This window comes from Bos javanicus, chromosome 11 (genome assembly GCF_032452875.1).
Source record: "Bos javanicus breed banteng chromosome 11, ARS-OSU_banteng_1.0, whole genome shotgun sequence".
NCBI classification, from domain to species: Eukaryota; Metazoa; Chordata; class Mammalia; order Artiodactyla; family Bovidae; genus Bos; species Bos javanicus.
In genome coordinates, this window is record NC_083878.1 from 68,237,038 (window position 1) to 68,255,685 (window position 18,648).

The following is an 18,648-nucleotide window of genomic DNA, read 5'->3' on the forward strand; positions in this document are numbered from 1 at the left end:
CTGGCTGACTTCACGCCAACAGGACTGTCAGTGGCTCTTAGCAGGTGCAGTGTGCCTAATGGGTGTGGTAATGTCAAGATCTGATAGCTCCATGGGGGTGTGGCAGGGGCAAAGGGAGGTTGCAGAGCTGAACAAAGGGAAAAAGATAGTGGGAGTGGGGGTAGGGGGTTAAACTAACCTTATCCATCGGCACATGGGAGACACACACCCTGAGAATCCCCAAAATGATCATGGGGTGAATGAGTGGGAACCAGGCAGGACCTAGGACCTCGCACTGGCAAGTAGGAGCAAGAGTCAGAGACATTCGGCTGGGCTCTAATGACGTGATAAATGAACACGACTCCAGGTGTGTGCACAGGTGGGGAGCACAGGCGATGGAGCCACAGTGTCTATACAGGAGAGGTCAGGGACGGTCTCCTGAGTCAGCTGACACAGGTAACTCAGAGTGGGTGGGAAGGGTGGAGGATGTGAGGAATCCTGTATGCAAAGGCCAGGAACTGTGAGGGAATGAGCCGCGGTTTAGGGAACTGAAAGCAGCTCGGGGTGAATACAGGATAATGGTTAAGAGGCGGCAAAGTTTGTGTTCCATGGTAAGGAATTTGAACTTTATCCTACAGGCAGTGGTGACACTCAGAAAGGCACTTTAAGCAGGGAAACGGGATGATCAAGTCACTAGGAAAGCTTTTTCACCACCACACTCCCACCACTCCTAGCTAACTCTCACGCACTTTCGCAGTCCGAGTGTTGCTTCCTCCAGGAAGTTGTTCTTTGGCCACACCTTGAACTGTGGTGTTGGAGAAGACTCTTGAGAGTTCCTTGGACTGCAAGGAGATCCAACCAGTCCATCCTAAAGGAGATCAGTCCTGGGTGTTCATTGGAAGGACTGATGCTAAAGCTGGAACTCCAATACTTTGGCCACCTGATGCGGAAGAGTTGACTCATTGGAAAAGACCCTGATGCTGGGAGGGATTGGGAGCAGCAAGAGAAGGGGATGACAGAGGATGAGATGGCTTGATGGCATCACCGACTTGATGGACGTGAGTTTGAGTGAACTCCGGAGTTTGTGATGGACAGGGAGGCCTGGTGTGCTGGGACTCATGGGGTCGCAAAGAGTTGGACACAACTGAGTGAACTGAACCCTCAATTAAAGCTTCTAGAGGTTCCCAAGCACCCCCCAATCTCTAAACACTGTCATGCTTTCCTGTGTCTTCTTATTCTTTTCTCTCCCCTCATACACTGTGAGTGCTGAAGGCAACGGATTGTGCCTTCTGTGTGTCTTTTCTATGTTGTATCCCCAGGATCTGGCACAATGCCTGACATATAAGTACACAATATGAACTTAATGGGAAAACAAAAAAATTTATGGTTTCCAGCCTAAGCTAGAGTATGGGTTTGAAAGGGAGGACAGGGGACCAGGGAGAGGGCTCTTGCAATAGTTTAAGAAATGATGAGGGCCTGTCCAAGGCAGTAGTGGAAGAATTGGAGAGCAGGGAGTGACTGGGGAAATATTTAGGGAGCAGAACCAATAGGTCTGGGTGATTAGACAGAAGGGAACTGGATAAGGGGGGAAGAGCTCCTGGGCTTCTGGTTTAAGCGGTTAGGTGGATGAAGGATTAACCAAGACTGGCTATTCTGGAAGAGAAGGCAATGTGTGGAGGAAGATGATGAAATCTGCCTGTGACATGCCTATAAGCATACTGGTGAAGAGGTACAAAGGGAAGCTGGAATCATAGAACTGGAAACCAGGACAGATACCTGGACTAAAGATAGAGATTTGGAAGCTGTCAGCCTGCAGGTGATGGTTAAAGACCAGGGAAGGGATAAGATCACCCAGGGAGTGAAGGAGCACATCAAACAAGGACACCCACCTATAAAAAGTGGGCTAAGGGGGAGCTATGGAGAGAAAATCAGACATGAGAGGGACAGAGAAGAGAGTTGTAGCACAGCTGTTGGGGCAGAAGTGGCTCCAAGGACTAGAAAATAGGGTTCAACAGTATGGAGAGACTAAGAACCCAACCAGGCCCCTCATGCAGTTGAAGAAACTGAGACCCAGGAATCCTGACTAAGGTGTTGGAGCCCACAAGTCATCACTGCCCATGATCACATAGATCAGTGGCTATTGTATTATGATCTCTGGACTCCTGCGGCAGGGGCGGGGGGGGGGGGAATCCATAATAATACCAAGACTTTTTTTTTTTAATAATACCAAGATTTTTTTTGCAGTGTTCACTTTGTTGACATTTGTACTAACATAAAAGCAACAGGAGATAGAACTGCTGGGGCCTTAACGCAAATCAACACAGTCATATTCTTCATTCCCAAGCACTTCTGTTTTAATAAAAAGGTCAATTTCACCTAAGAATGTCTACAATGGAGCAATAATTATTTATCTTATTAAAACATGACCCTTGAGTATACATTTTGTTATGAGTCTATGCACAAACCACTTGTGCTGAAGTGCTGAATGCATTTATGTAATTGTTTGCATGGAGAGCTAAACTACCTGCTTTTGGGGGGGAACATCATTTTTATTAGAAAGAACGATTGACAAACTTTGATAATACAGACGGGTAATGGAAGATGTGTTCTCAAAAATGAATGAAGTGAGCTTGTCAAATCAAGAAACTGCTAGATTTTTTGCCGATAAAATTTGAGCTGTCAAGTGAAAACTGTTGACAGAATGAGCTTGACAGCTTCCCAGTATCTAGACTTGGGTGATGAAATTAGTGGTAATAACAACAAATGTGGTATTACGAACTGAAATGTGTCTACATTTGGAAGATTTACATAAATCACTGAGCCATTATTTCCAATGACCAATGCACGATGTTAGAAAATCAGGCATGAATAAAAGACCCATTCAACGCACAAGACAGACCAACAGACTTTAATATAGCTGCTTTTTAGTCACCAAGAAGTGTCTGACTCTTTGCAACCCTATGAACTATAGCCTGCCAGGGTCCTCTGTCCATGGGATTTTCCAGGCAAAAACACTGCAGTGGATTGTCATTTCCTTCTCCAGGGCATCCTCCTGACCCAGGGATCGAACTCATGTCTCCTGCACTGCAGGCGGATTCTTTACTGCTGAGCCACAATGAAGCCCTAATATAACCGAGTAAGAGAAATTCACTGATACGGTTTCAGATCTCACACTGCAACTAATCTCTCAGAATATGCCATCTGTCCAATTCTGGTGACATATCAAAAAAGATCAAGGAGTAGGAAATGGCAACCCACTCCAGTATTCTTGCCTGGAAAATTACATGGGCAGAGGAACCTGGCAGACTACAGTCCAGGGGTCCACAAAAGAGTCGGACATGAGTTAGTGACTAAGCCCACACACACACAATGTATAATATATAATTTTCACTGCTGTGTAAATGTCTTTATCAAAATATTATGACTTTGAATAAAAAGATATCCACGATTATCTGAAAAGGCTCTTAAAATACTTTTACTTTTTCCAAATACGAATCTGTATGAAGTTGAATTTCATTCATCTACTTCAAGGAAAGCAATATATCATTGAACACAAAAGCAGGCATGAGAATCCAGCTGTCTTCTATTAGGCTATTCGTTAATCAGATTTGCTGGGACTTCCTTGATGGTCCAGTGATCCATGCTTCCAATGAAGGGGGCGTGGGTTCGATCCCTGATCTAGAAACTAAGATCCCACATGCTACATGGAGCAGCCTGGGGAAAAAAAACAAAGAGATATTTGCAAAACTATAAAACAATACAACTGTTCTTTTTTCTTTTAGAAAATATATTTTTGTAAGAAGTATGTTAACATGTAAAAGATTTGTTACTGTTATTTTAAAATAATAAACTAATTTTAAAGTTCAAACAAAAGTATTTAAAGCCCTCAATACTTTTAAAGAGCATAAAAAGGGTCCCAAGACCAAAACATTTGAGAACTGTAGATACAGACCACCTGGTTCCTGACTCCCAGTTCTTTGGGCTTGTTTCCAGCACACCTACCCCTCCCACTCACTTCTCCACAGAAAAAGAATTATAAACACCTAAAAATAAAATCAATAACAAAACCTAGCTGAAGAAGAGATAAGGGAGCAGGCAAAAGCTAAAGAGAGAATAAGATACTTTACTTCCCTTCAATATAATGTTCCTGTAAGGCTACACACCAGAGCCTGGGGAGGCAGCCCTCCCAGGCGAGGCTGGGCTCACCCACAGCCCCTCCCTGCCGCCTGCGGTAGCTGACAGACTGGGAGCAGAGGGACGAGAGCAAGTTCAGGTGTGTTATCTCCCTCACACTCAGAAACTGAACTGATACAGCGAGTGATTAAGACAGGTGGGGCCATTTTTTATTAGTCACGATTTACCAGGGAGGAAGCAGAGGTCTGTGCCTTGACTAAGAGCAGTAACTAAATCACAGGTAGGGTCAGCAGCCTCCAGGGCGAGACCCAGGTTTTCCTCCACGGGGCACTCGCTCTAAGACGCCTCCCATCCCCACTCAAGCCCAGAGGCCCACCATTAAGATGCATTATTTTACCTGTAAGTAAGGTCTTTTAAGTCACATAAAATTCTCTTTTAATCTTTTGTCCATTCTTTTGGGTAACTGGTCTTTTTAATAAGATGAAAATGATCCTTTGTGTTATTTTTCAACTACAAAACTAGTTTAAAACTGATTAAAAAGTAAAACAACGAAATAGAAGACAAAAGACATAACACAAAAGCTGGTTATTAGAAAACAGACCTCTAACAAAACTAATCATAAACAAAAGGCATGAGGGCCTTCCCTGGCAGTCCAGGGTCTTAGCTGTGGCATGTGGGATCAAGTTCCCTGACCAGGGATCAAACCCAGGGCCCCTGCATTGGGAGCATGCAGTCTTAGCCACTGGACCACCAGGGAAGTCCCAGGGGTTTGCATTTTAAAAGGATACTTTCAGAGTATTATTACTGTTAGTATCACTAAAAATGTTAACTTCTTTATGATTTCATGCTTCCACTGCAGGGGGTGTGAGTTCCATCCCTGGGCAGGAAATTAAGATCCCATATGGGGCACACCGTGGCCCCCCCCAAAAAAAAAAATTCTGGGAATGAAGAAAGGAAGATTAAATACAGTATATATGGAAAAAAGACTGTAAATTTTATGCTAATAATTTTAAGGTTTCTTTTTTTACTTTTTATAAAAAATTTTAAATGACCAAAACTGACCAGAGGAGAAGTTAACATTTTTAGTGATACTAATAGTAATAATACTCTGAAAGTATCCTTTTAAAATGCAAACCCCTGGGACTTCCCTGGTGGTCCAGTGGCTAAGACTGCATGCTCCCAATGCAGGGGCCCTGGGTTTGATCCCTGGTCAGGGAACTTGATCCCACATGCCACAGCTAAGACCCAGTGCAGCCAGATAATTAAATAAAAACTTTACAAAAAGAAAAAAAGTTAAAATGCAAACTCCTCAGGGCAGGAAGTGCTAGTGAGTTGTTCCTCATCTTTCCTTTTGTGACAAAACAAGAGTTTTGGAGCCTAGGCCTGTCTGTCTGGTTGGAAGGAAAGAGGGTAGAGAGGAGGGGCTGGCACGGCTCTGTGTTTAGCAACCCCGGTCAGCCTGGACTCAGATTATTCCAAGGCTGAAGCTGGCTGCCAGCACACCCCCTGCTGACTTTCCCAAGACTAGCACCCCCAACACTTGAATCTCAGTCCCAGAAGCAAACAGAGTCTCAGTCCCTGGTGGAAACAGAGACATCCCTGTCAATCTGGCCCTGCCCAGCTCCAAGCCCCTCACCCTTTCCCCTTCCCTCCCGTCCCTCCTCCCGCTCTCCTTCCTCCCCCCACCCCCATATTCTGCTGGGTGACAGAGTAGCTCAAGGTGTGGCTGCAGTCGTATCAGGCGCTTCACCACCTCTCTCACTCCTGCCTCCTGGTACTTCCAGCCAGAGGAGCTGTGACAAACAGGTGGAGTCCTGAGGCCCAACCCTCAGCCTGTCTTGGCTCATTTCCCAAACTTATTTCTGAATCTGACGTCAGAATCAGACCAAGAGGTCTGAGGGGTGTGGTACTATGTGTGGTCTGAGGGGTGTGGTACTATGTGTGGTAAAGGGAGATAGTTGTCAAGCTCTGACCCCGGTCATGGAGTTACTGCAAGAGATCTACCATTTACACCTTGCTCTGTGGCCCATATGAATGTCCCATGTTACAGAAGCACTGCTGCTGCTGCTGCTAAGTCACTTCAGTCGTGTCCGACTCTGTGCAACCCCACAGACGGCAGCCCGCCAGGCTCCCCGTCCCTGGGATTCTCCCGGCGAGAACACTGGAGTGGGTTGCCATTTCCTTCTCCAATGTATCAAAGTGAAAAGTGAAACGAAGTTGCTCAGTCGTGTCCGACTCTTAGCGACCCCATGGACTGCAGCCCACCAGGCTCCTCCGTCCATGGGATTTTCCAGGCAAGAGTACTGGAGTGGGGTGCCATTGCCTTCTCCGTACAGAAGCACCACTGTGTCTCAAATTTGTTGATGCAGCCAGATAAATAAAAATTAAATCTATTTAAACGCTCCCCCTGGCTTGTGACTGCAGCCATAAAAGACACTTGCTCCTTGAAAGAAAAGCTATGACAAACCTAGGCAGCATATTAAAAAGCAGAGACATGACTCTGCCAACAAAGGTCCGTATAATCAAAAGCTATGGTTTTTCCAGTAGTCATGTATGGATGTGAGAGTTGGACCATAAAGAAAGCTGAGCGCCGAAGAATTGATGCTTCTGAACTGTGGTGTTGGAGAAGACTCTTGAGAGCCACCTGGATAGCAAGGAGATCAAACCAGTCAATCCTAAAGGAAATCAGTCCTGAATATTCACTGGAAGAACTAATGCTGAAGCTGAAGCTCCAATACTTTGACCACCTGATGCAAAGAACTGACTCACTGGAAAAGACCCTGATGCTGGGAAAGACTGAAGGCAGGAGAAGAGGACAACAGAGGATGAGATGGTTGGATGGCATCACCAACTCAATGGACGTGAGTTTGAGCAAGCTCCAGGAGTTGGTGATGGACAGGGAAGCCTGGTGTGCTGCAATCCATGGAGTCACAAAGAGTTGGACATGACTGAATGACTGAATTGAACTGAAGTGTTACCCAGTCCATACCAGCTTATGACTACTAGTACTATCTTAAGCGACAGACACTAGAAACACCCCCTATATGTGTACACACGTGTCTGTGTGTGTGTGTGCGTGTGTGTGGAGGGGTGAAAATACCTTGGATATTTTAATGAGAGGAAAGGTGACCCCTTTCAGAAAAAGGATAGGAATGACCAGTATACCCAACTAGCTGGGACCAGTTATTCCAAGTTGCTGACACTCTCTTCCACCCCCAGTGAAGATGAAGGCTCTAAGAATGAAGTGTGATGGGGCAGGTGCTGTGGCCAAGTTACCTTGTCTCCTTATGGTCTTATCTATGGGGGTGGGAATGGGAAGGCCACAGCACAAAGTTGAGTTTAGGCAGAAAGGGCTCCTTTGTGAACCCTACTAATGATTTAGTCCTGGACTGACTCGAGCCCCTGGCAGCCCCTAAGGCAGGTGCTTCAGTGGACTCCTTACCTTGTTAAAGTCTCAGGGGTGGGATGGGACGTGGAAGGCAGATACTCATTGTGACCTCCAGCTTCTGCTGACTGCCTGGTCTGGAGTGACCAGCCTGTCCAGATAACAGATGACTGATGCAACACTGACCCTGACCACACCCAAGGCCAGGAACTTGATCAGGCATGTTCAAGTGCATTAATGGACACAGTGGGTTGGAAGAATTAAAATCTGGACCATATCAGATGTTTGGCAGTCCTTACCAAAGTCAGCCTCTGGTGAGAATGTGAACAGGAATCCAGAATCAAAGACCTAAAAACCAACAAGAGACATGCTACCCCATGGACATTTCCCAGGGCAGGTTGGTATTATGATTTGAAAGGCCCTAAGGAAGGTCCCCAGGTTCCCCTTCCTATCTAGTGAAATGATGCCTAAAATTCACAAATTAGATCCCTCTTCCTTTCCCTGCACTCCCTCTACTTTGGGCAGGGCTGGGTGGAGTTGGATGGAGCTGGGACCAGTGTTATTATGAATTGCTGACACTCTCTTCCACCCCCAATGCAGATGAAGATTCTGAGAATGAAGTGTGATGGGGCAGGTGCAGGAGTGGACAGAAGCAATGATGAGGAACTAACTTTCTAATAATGCCTGCAACTGATTCTATTGACAATCCAGACTTTAGGTCTCTCTCCCTAACCCCACCAAACACATCTAGGTTCACTCTTTGGAAACAGTGAGCTTCTTCTTCAAAGTACCCATCACTTCCTGCCACCCAAGACCTACAAGGTAGGATACTTTCAGGATAGGCTCTATGTAGGCTCAAAGACTATGTATAAGTGATTAACTCAAAACCTCCCTCTGTGGGTTCCTCTGTATAAATGGTGACATAGTAGAAAGCCTGGTGTATTTTGATGTGATCTGTCAGACTCTTAGAAGTCCTCCTTCCAAAAATATCCTCCTTGCTCCAGACCCACCTGGCACCTAAAATTTCACCATTAGAGGTACTTAAAGTAATTCAGTAGGTCTCCTGGAAAACAAAAAGATTTCCTGATTCAGGGTAGGGGTGGGGGATTAGCAAGGAGAAGTCACCTAAGAACAAATCAGTGGTAGCCTCTGAATTCCTATGCACCACCTGAAGGGTTTAGAGGTAGCAATCCAGTGTGGGAAGAGGAGTTGGAGTGGGGAAGCAGGAGGGTTGGGTCTGAAGCCATTTTTCATAGTGAATACAGGGGTTTCAATTACATTAAATATTTATTTGGGGTGGCTTTGGCAAGGGACTGATAAGAGACCTGGGATGCTAAAGACTCCTCCATAAACCATCCCGTGATGCTAACACTGCAACAAGAGAAACAAGCAGAGCTCTAAAGACCTTGGAAATCAAGACACAGGAGTCCTGGACTTGGGAGAGGGGGTGAGTGGGTAGGGAGAGAAGAAGGCGCGGTTGGAAGAGAACACCAAATTCAATCCCTCCCCCTCTTGGTTACTTTCCTTGTCAGAGGCAGGCAAACACCCCAAGGCAGGCAAACATTCCTCAGGGTGAGGAATACCCAGGAGGGTCTTGAGTCCTCAGAAATCTCTGCAGGGTCCCCTCCCTGGAGGAGGCCTTGAATAGGAGTGCGGGACAGAAGCGCAGGGTGAACTGTGAGCTGGGCTGTCTGGTCACGTGATGCGATCTCTCTGCTTCTCGTCGTGTAATTCTGTCCCCCTCCTCCTCTGGTCTCCCTCTCCTCCTTTCCCCTCCCTCTGCTCTGTTTCCATTTGGTTAAAATAGATGCACACTCTGGTCTTTTCTATTTTTAATACCTAGCCGTTACATAATCCACACTGTAATTGCTGACTTGAAAAAGTACTGGCAACAGTAGAAAATCCCCTGAGTTTTAAACAGGAAAAGGATTATTACAGCACAAAAGCCTTTGGCAGTTTTACTGACTGGTAAACCGTCTGTAGTCGTCACTTGCCAGTGGAAGTCACATGGGCCTTGGGAAACACTCGCCTCATCTCAGGGAAGGCAGGCTGGGGGAAGGGAAGAACCACAGCCTCGGCTGGGAGGGGGAGGCTTTGTGTGGCGAGGCAGGGGTGGGACCGTGCCCTGGAGCTTCTGCTGGGCCCGGTCCAGAGGGGAGCGGGGAAGGAGTGAGCTTCAGGATACCCGTCCCCTCCTCCCAGGACCACCTTTTACTGCTTTTGTTTCTGGTTAAGACAGTCAAGTCTCCAGCATCCCCAACCTCTCCCTCATTGACTGCCTGGGCCTTCTTACAGTCTCAAACACATTTCTGGGCAAGCCTGATTTCATAAAGACAAAGGAGCAAGCAAGACTGCTTGTTAATCACACAGATTTGACCCACTCCTCTGCAAGTCTTTCCACAGATTAAGTCAACCACCACACTATTTAATTCCTCAATAAAATGCTCTAATAACAACATAAGCACTAAAGGTTTGATAAAGGGTTTCCCAACCAAATTGAAATTAACTATCTCATTTAAGACAAAAATTCTCGTGTGTTGGTGGTGTGGGTAGTGTAGGAAATACAAAGGAAATACAAAGGGACTGCTTTCCCTGCTTTTGCCAATTCTGCCACAATCCTAACCCCAATAATCGAGGAGGATCAGTCCAATCTGTGTAACTATTCATGTCAATTCATTCCATAAACATTTGCTGAATACCACATGCTGGACTAGTTGTTGGGGATATAACATTTAGCAAAATCACTGCCCTCATAGAATTGCCAGGTCAATGAGGGAGACAGAGACCTTAATCAAAATACTGCATGAACATATCATTACTATGATGATGAATTATAAGGGAAAAGCATAGAACAGTTGGGGCACTTAGAACAGAAAGACCAGATAGGGTCTGAGGGTTCCTAGGCACCTAGGGACTTCAGGGTTCTTTAAATTCAGCATCCCATATTCTTCCCATTCCCTCCTTCCTTCCCATTTTTTCCATATAGAGAAAATAATGCTAGGTTCCTTATGGTCTCACATAGCAAACTAATTGATTCACATAGCAAACTAAAAATTTAGCACTGTAAGACAAAAGGTCATGTTAAGAAAAGCCAAACCACACTTTACAATGAGAACTACACATAATTCATGACATGAATTAAGACTCAATCAGCTGCAGGTGTCAAAAATCCAAATCAAACTTTCAAAATGAAAAAAAGGGGGTGGGGGGAAGCCTAGACCCATGTAAATGAGATATCCAGACTTAGACTAGCTTCAGGCATGATTAGATCTCTCTGGTGCTCGAAAAATGTCATTAGTCTCCATTTCTAGATCTTGCAGCTCAGCTTTCACTTGTCTTGTCTTCAGAATTCCCCCTGAGGTACTAAGATGGTCACCAATAACCTCAGAATTACATACATTCTAGAGGCTTAGCAACCCAGCTGGAAAAGAAATAAGAATTCATTGAGCAATTTCAATGAAAATCCAGAGTCCCAACTGGCCTGAATTTGAGACCATGCCCTTCTCTGACTGGCACAGTCAGGTGTCCTCCACCTAGAGCCAAAGAATGGACTCAACTCCACCAAAACTGATCTGAGAATAGGAAGGAGGTGATCCCTAAAAGGAAAATTGAGGTGCTCTTATCTAAGAAGGGAGAATGATGCTGGGCAGTCGAAGCCCACGATCTCTACTGTCCTCAAAGTTTGTAATTAAGTGGATGTTAAGAAGAAAACAACAGGTTCTTCCATCAACTGGGTCTTTCTTCCTGAGGAATGAGCAAGAGTGCTTATTTAGTGTGGCAGTGACTGGATCTGCCCTGTTTCCAATCCAGCTACATGGAGACCTTGGCATCTTTAGGGCACTCCATGGAGTCTTAATATTCGTTGATGTACTTGCTCAGAGCAGTCTTCAAGTCTCACCTCGTCAAAGACTTCTCCTTCTCCTCATTCCCTACTCAGTGCTGGCAGGGCTGGGAAGGCCACAGCTCTCTCTGGCTTTGTCAAGTGTCCTCAGGGTCTGTGTAAATTACATGAAAGAAAGGGAACGACAAGCCCTTTGTTGGGAAGTTTTGCTTCCCTTTTGGAATCTGAATTGAAAACGGCTTCTGCTGGGCAGGAAGGGGAGTATCAGGATAGTTTCTGGAGCATCCAACCAACAGACGTCCATAGAAAAGATCTTGGGGGTTGGGGGGGCGGTGGATCACTGTCAAACATTATACAAGTTACACAGTACTACAGCAATCATGTGTTAGCTGCAACCACCGTGTCCACATCCTTATAAAAGATTCCTGGACCCCCCCTATCCAATACCCTCCCACAATTTCTGCAAATTCCCAGCCACTAATGCTTTTTTCCCTGCCATGGGCTCCGAAATCACTGCAGATGGTGACTGCAGCCATGAAATTAAAAAGACGCTTGCTCCTTGGAAGAAAAGCTATGACAAACCTAGACAGCATATTAAAACGCAGAGATGTTACTTTGCCAACAAAGGTCCATCTAGTCACAGCTATGGTTTTTCCAGTAGTCATGTATGGATGTGAGAGTTGGACCATAAAGAAAGCTGAGTGCCAAGTAAATGATGCATTTGAACTGTGGTGCTGGAGAAGACTCTTGAGAGTCCTATGCACAACAAGGAGATCAAATTAGTCAATACTAGAGGATGCTTTTGAACTGTGGTGTTGGAGAAGACTCTTGAGAGTCCCTTGGACTGCAAGGAGATCCAACCAGTCCATTCTAAAGGAGATCAGTCCTGGGTGTTCATTGGAAGGACTGATGCTAAAGCTGAAACTCCAATACTTTGGCCACCTCATGCGAAGAGCTGACTCACTGGAAAAGACTCTGATGCTGGGAGGGATTGGGGGCAGCAAGAGAAGGGGACGACAGAGGATGAGATGGCTGGATGGCATCACTGACTCGATGGACACAAGTTTGAGTAAGCTCCAGGAGTTGGTGATGGACAGGGAGGCCTGGCATGCTGCGATTCATGGGGTCACAAAGAGTCGGACACGACTGAGCAACTGAACTGAACTGAACTAAAAGGAAATCAACCCTGAATATTCACTGGAAGGACTAATGCTGAAACTGAAGCTCCAGTACTTTGGCCACCTGATGCAAAGAGCTGACTCATTAGAAAAGACCTTGATGCTGGGAAAGATTGGAGGACAGGAGAAGGGGATGACAGAGGATGAGATGGTTTGATGGCATCACCAACTCAATGGACAAGAGTTTGAGCAAGCTCCAGGAGATGGTGAAGGACAGGAAAGCCTGGCCTGCTGCAGTCCATGGGGTCGCATAGAGTTGGACACAACTGAGCAACTGAACAACAAGAGAAGCCATTGCAATGAGAAGCCCATGTCCCTCAACAAAGAATAGCCCATGTGTAGCAATGAAGATTCAGCAAAGCCAAAAATAAATAAAAATAAATGAATACATTAAAAAAAAATACAGCCTAAATATTGTTTAACCTAAAGGAATCCTCTAATAAAATTTAAGTCAAGATGAATACATTCCAAATTAAATAAGTGAGAACATTAAAAATAAATAAATAAATAAGCAGGGGTCTTTCCTGGCAGCCCAGTGGTTAAGAATCCATTTTGCAATGCAAGGGATACTGGTTCAAACCCTGGTTCAGGATGATCCCTCATACTGTGGAGCAACTAAGCCTAAGAGCTACAACTGTTGAGCCCATACCCTGCAACCACTGAGCCCGCACGCCTAGAGCCTGTGTACCATAAGAGAAGTCACCACAACGAGAAGTCCTTGCACTACGATGCAGAGTGGCCCTGCTCGCTGCAACCAGAGAAAGCCTGTGTGCAGCACACAGACCCACCACAGCCAGAAAGCAAAGTAAGTAAATAGATCTTTTAAAAAATAAATACATAAATAGGAACATTCTGGTCATACTGCTCTGTACTTGCTTTTTTCTTTTTTAGGGGGGTGGATATGAATTTATTTACATTCAGGCCTTACACGGGTATAAAAGTCACATTTTGCGACAAATTTAAAATGAAAACAAAGTTGGAACTGTCCCCAGAAAACTCAGGACCCATACTTTCACTGACCCCTATTTTCACAGTCCTGTGAGGTATACTTGCTTTTTCACTGATACAGAAGCTACTGTTATGTTTTCATAGCCACACAGCATTTCACAGTCCCTACTCACGGATATCTACCAATGCAAGGAACATTCTCATCCAGAGAACACTGTGCTCAAGAATAAGCACTTCTTTAAACGAAACTTAGTTTGCCCCACTGTGACTTGTCTACTTGTATTCTTTGCCCATTTTCTACAGTCTGTTGTCTTATCGTTATTGATTTTTAGAAACCCTTTATATAGTATAGAAATTAACCCACTATCACATACATCCCCAAACTCTCTCCCAGCCTGTTGACTGTCTTCTATCTTTGCTTATGGTGGCTATGTCACACACTAGTTTCTCATGTTTATGCGGCAAAAGCAATTATGAACAATTTAGAAAGCACTGTCATGGGTGCAATGCACTTGAGGCTCTGAGCCACACAGCCTCTTCTGCTGGGGACTACAGAGCTGTACTTAGTAGGTTCCTGTGGTAAAATGGCTGCGTAAGCAATCATTTTCTGAGCTGTTCATATCTGGTTTTACAGCCACGGTGGTGGTGTAAATTAATCAAGAAAAAAGCAAAAGAAATGTAAAAATTTTACTTGCTTGCTCGTTTTCATCTATTAAGAGGCTTCTTTTTTAAATGTTTGAGTAATACACTAACAATGTCAAAGAAATCCTGAGCCACTGAAAATCCAAAAACATCTTTATAAACAATAATCTGAGTATTTCCAGACCCTTTCAAACTGTGGGCTTTAGGGCATTATTTGCTGTCACTACAGAGGGAAAAAATACATTCCAAACCCCACAGGAATATAAGGCTCAAGAGTCCAATAACTCCTAGTATTTCAAGCAAGAAACCATTAAAGTTTTCCCTCAGCCTTTCACAGAAGATAAGCATTGGCCCCACTCTGATCCCGAACAGTTAAAAAACCCTAGTGGCCAAATGGGATTTCCCTGCGAGAGTACTTGGTCCTTGTTGCTGCAAACTCTGCCTACAGACCCAGTACTCTTGTGGAGGCTGTCCCACTTGGCCAGAACTACCTGCCTCCCCAGTGCTAAAACTCTATGGTATTCAGCCAGCTGTGCAGAAGGCAGGACTAAAAGATGCTTCTGGACATCTTTTTCCTAGTTGAAACCTGACACTCCTTAAGGAACTTGGTTTCTGGACAATGAAGATTCTGCCATAAAAATCATCCTTCAGTACCCAGTGGTATCCAAAGGAGAAACAGATGGTCTGTCTCAGTGTTGTTTTATTCCTATAACCTTAAAAAAAAAAAAAAAAAAACCCCTCCCTTGGCCGAGGTCCATACCAAACAACTATGCCCCTCCTCCTCATTGCTGTTAAGTTACTAACCTCTCACTCATCGAGGACTTTGCCTCCTTGATCAGTCTGTCTTTCCACTTCAAGTCAGACCTTCTGCCTGCTCACGATCTCCTATATCCTCCTATCTATAGGACCTCTTTCTCATCTCATCTACAGCTGCTGCTTCAACTTCACTGAGGTTTCCAGCCTCTCGATACCACCTCCCTCATCACTTTGCTGCCTATCAGTCCTCTCCTCAATTCACTTCTTTCTTTAGTCAACAAGATGACCATTCTGCTACAATATCCCAGCTGCCTCCTACTCCAAGTCTTCCATTTGCCCACAGAACACAGCTCCTATCTGAATATGAATATACTCTGCTTTAACCCCCAAGTTGCTGAGTGGGCACTGCTAAAGCTATCATTAGTCATGAGGGCTGCTCCCTCCAGAAAGCTGCTGCTTCCAATATCAGCTGGGTCTTCAGCACTGTTCAGTTATCCTCCCATGTGTCTCCAGATCACTCCACGAGCAAGACAGCTTTTAAAAGACATGCCACTATCCCCACTCTCCCACCTGCTCCTGGCAGATGACCTCAATTTCTGCTGCCCAGAAAACACATAGCCCAACAGAAGAAAAATGTCTCTCCAAAATCTTACCAAACCCTTCTGCCCATCACACCCCTCGCCCCAACACCATGCCCCTCGCCCTGATCAAATGAGACTTGACAGTGCTCAACAGAGTGCTAGCAAAAGGTAGGAAAGCAGTAGCTGGTGGTGTGTGGTGACAGTTAAAATCAGCCATAGCCTTGTCTTTTGCTCAAGTTTAATCTCTCTACCGGTGCTTCGGATACAGCAGACCCTTCTCCCCAGGAGACTTGCTCAACAATTGTTATTCTCTTTTCTGTCTTCAACTTTTCCTTCTCTACTAACTTTTTCCCCAGTGCAAGATCATGCTTGGGTCTCAAAAAATAAATAGACCTCCCTAGATCCCGTGTCCCCCTTCATTAACACTCCTCTCTTCAAACAAGCTTCTTGAAAGAACAGCCTCCCTGACTGGGTCCACCCTTGCCCCCAGCTGCCAGCTGCAGAGATACTACCTAATAAAAGAGAGTGGACTCCTCTTATTTACCAAACGTCTGTTCTTTGAAAAACTGCTTTAGAGATTAGCAAAGAAACCATGAAAAGAAATGCACTGTGTTGCTATTAACTCCGAATTTTAATAATATGAATGAGGAGAATAGATTTCCCTTTGTAATCAACGCCACCTCTGACTAGGGTGCAAGTTTATTTAGTGTTAGACAAACCTGTTTTCACAAAACTTCCCTGATTCTCTAGATCCAAAAGCTAAAAATAATCTTTCCTCTCTGAGTTCCCACAGCATTAGTCTTACACCTGTCATACCTTATCACTTTATATCAAATTATCACATAACTCTACAGTTAATAAGTAATTGATAAATACGTAGACTTTACAAGTACCTATTATAGACTGGATAATTTTAACAATCAATCAATCTACTCAACCAATTAACTCAGGATCCTTGAAGATCCTCCATGACATTTTGCTAACTTAGTAAAGCTGCCTTCAGTCATTCACAACCTGTAATAAAGGTTTTCACTTATTTAAAGCCAGCTTAAGAATATAAAATACTAAGACGTTACCATGTCATTTGGTGTTCAGACTGAAAAGACTAAAGTAAAAGTCAATGGGGGCAGGAATTACCCAATCTGAGTTAACCAGGAGGGTGAGCAGAGCATTCCAAGGGAAGGAACGCATTTTTCCCTCTCTTACCTGAAAAATGGCTCAAGAAATGCTCCTCAAGGAGGGACTGAGACTTCCCCTCGCACAGTGTCTGCTTCGCCATTCCTAGACCTCCCGTAGTTTTGTTCATTTCTGAAACAGGAAATTTCTCTAAAAAATCTCCAAAGTTTTTTCTGATGCAAATAACTGCACATTATTTAAAGCACGGAAATTAAATCTGATTCTGGAAAGCAGGTTTAATGCTTAAAAAAAAAAAAAACAGGGTAAATCCTTTTGTGAATATGAAAAATCTCCATGTCCTTGTCTCCCAACCACTCTCAACATGAGATCATCTGTATGAAATTGGTAATTCTCCTAAAGCACAACACAGGGACTGGCGTCAGATACTTCTAAAGTACTGACATTCCTGCGCCCACAGTCCCTCTGAAGAAGCCAGGCTTTAATCCTCACTCAGGCAGAAATATGGGCTTGGAGGACTGTGTAAAGGTAAAAAGGTGGCCAAGAAAGCATGCCAGGAAACACAAGGCAGGGCCAGGTGACAGACCCCGGTCCCCCTGGAGCCAGAGCCAGAACCTCCCAATTTGCTTTAACCTTGTAGAGGGCATAATTTTCAGCCAGGCTAATAATCACCAGGGGCACACAGCCAGAGGGCAGGGCAGGCTGGGTAAGCAAAAGCCAGGGAATGAACCTGAGAGGCTCCTGAATTAGAATCCAAGCAGTGAGGAGGAAGGGTGGTGGACAGCCTCCTACAGACAACTTATAAAGTAGCTGCCTTCATTGAGAAAGATCCAGGTTGCCAACAGGAACTCTCCTACCTCCATGGGCCTCTCAATTGCCCCACAGACCGTCTCAGCTACCTGATTTTCTTTAGAGGGAGAGATCCTGTGACTGTGACTCAAGTCACACTAGCATACTGACTTTGGAAATGTCCCCTCTCTGTGGAGTCACCAGCTTAGAGCAGAAACTTCCCATGGTGCCATTTCCTCCCTCCCTGCTACAAAATCTTGAGTCTTAAGACTTGTCCCCAAGCCACCTAGCCAAGTTATAATATGAGGCTGCGGGAAGAATGCTCTATACAACTCAGCATGCCTTGGGCAAAAGATTCCTTCAGTCCTTCACACGATCACTCTCTCACTCACTCATCCACTCAATCACCCACTGTCTCCAAGCACTATGACTGCCCACTATGCTCCAAGCACTCAGCTGCAAGGATGCCCTACAGGACTCTTAGCAGACAGCAGTCTGTCAATTGCCTAAGAACATCTCTAAAGTGGACCCTGGTGACCCAGAACTTCTGACAGGAGACAACTGCTTTTTGTGTCTATGCTATCAGGACCAGTTAAACAATTTCATCCCATAAATGTGATTGTCAGTTGGGAAACTGAAGTGACTTAAGAGACGTCTGATTTTCTACTCATTGAAGGCTTTTCTACTCATTGAAGCCGGTCTTCTTTGGCTCTCCACCAGCTAGTGCATACATAAGTAAGTTACCATGTCATTCCAAAAGTAAACAAACCTAATGACGTCACATACACACAAAGAGACTCTTTTTTCATGTAATTAGTTAAGCCCTTCCTTCATGGGTCTAAATAAATACGCTTTTATTGTAATGCTCTCAAAAGAATGAAGCCAGAATCTCATGAACTACCAAGTTACCACACAAACTCTGCTGTAACCAAACTGTCCAACCTTACTTAAAATACTTCAAGCTATTTATGAATAGATTAGGACTTTTCCCTCTTGAATTCAATGGAACATCCAACATTCTCTGGTTAGAGGAATGTCAGGGCCTACAAGGGATAGGGGACAGGGCAGTGACTGTGAATACCATGGTGTCTTCCCTGGCTCTCATCTTCCTCCTACCTCTTAATTTTAGGTACCACTATACCCAGGCCACAGCTTTTGCTCTAGTTTTCCCCTCTTTGAAAAATTCATCTCTAAGTGACAGAGAGTGAAGACATGAGAAATGGAATTTGAGGCCTGTATCCTATGGCTCAGTGGGTAAAGAATCTGCCTGCAATGCAGGAG

The 18,648-nt window shown here is 44.8% G+C and overlaps 1 long non-coding RNA gene across 18 annotated transcripts in view; it reads right to left on the minus strand.

The window, feature by feature from the left end:
• Positions 1 to 2,308: 2,308 nt before the first annotated feature.
• Positions 2,309 to 18,648, minus strand: part of LOC133257260 (uncharacterized) — a 58,417-nt gene continuing 42,077 nt past the window's right edge. For 13 of the 18 annotated variants that reach the window (XR_009739486.1, XR_009739484.1, XR_009739491.1 and 10 more), the window contains 2 exons: positions 7,556 to 16,862; positions 2,309 to 3,693 (listed from right to left, as the gene is read on the minus strand). This is a non-coding gene — a long non-coding RNA (uncharacterized LOC133257260). Of the gene's footprint in view, positions 3,694 to 4,510; positions 4,643 to 7,555; positions 16,863 to 18,648 lie in introns of all 18 variants that reach the window. The other 5 variants (XR_009739482.1, XR_009739485.1, XR_009739480.1 and 2 more) reach the window with 3 other exon arrangements.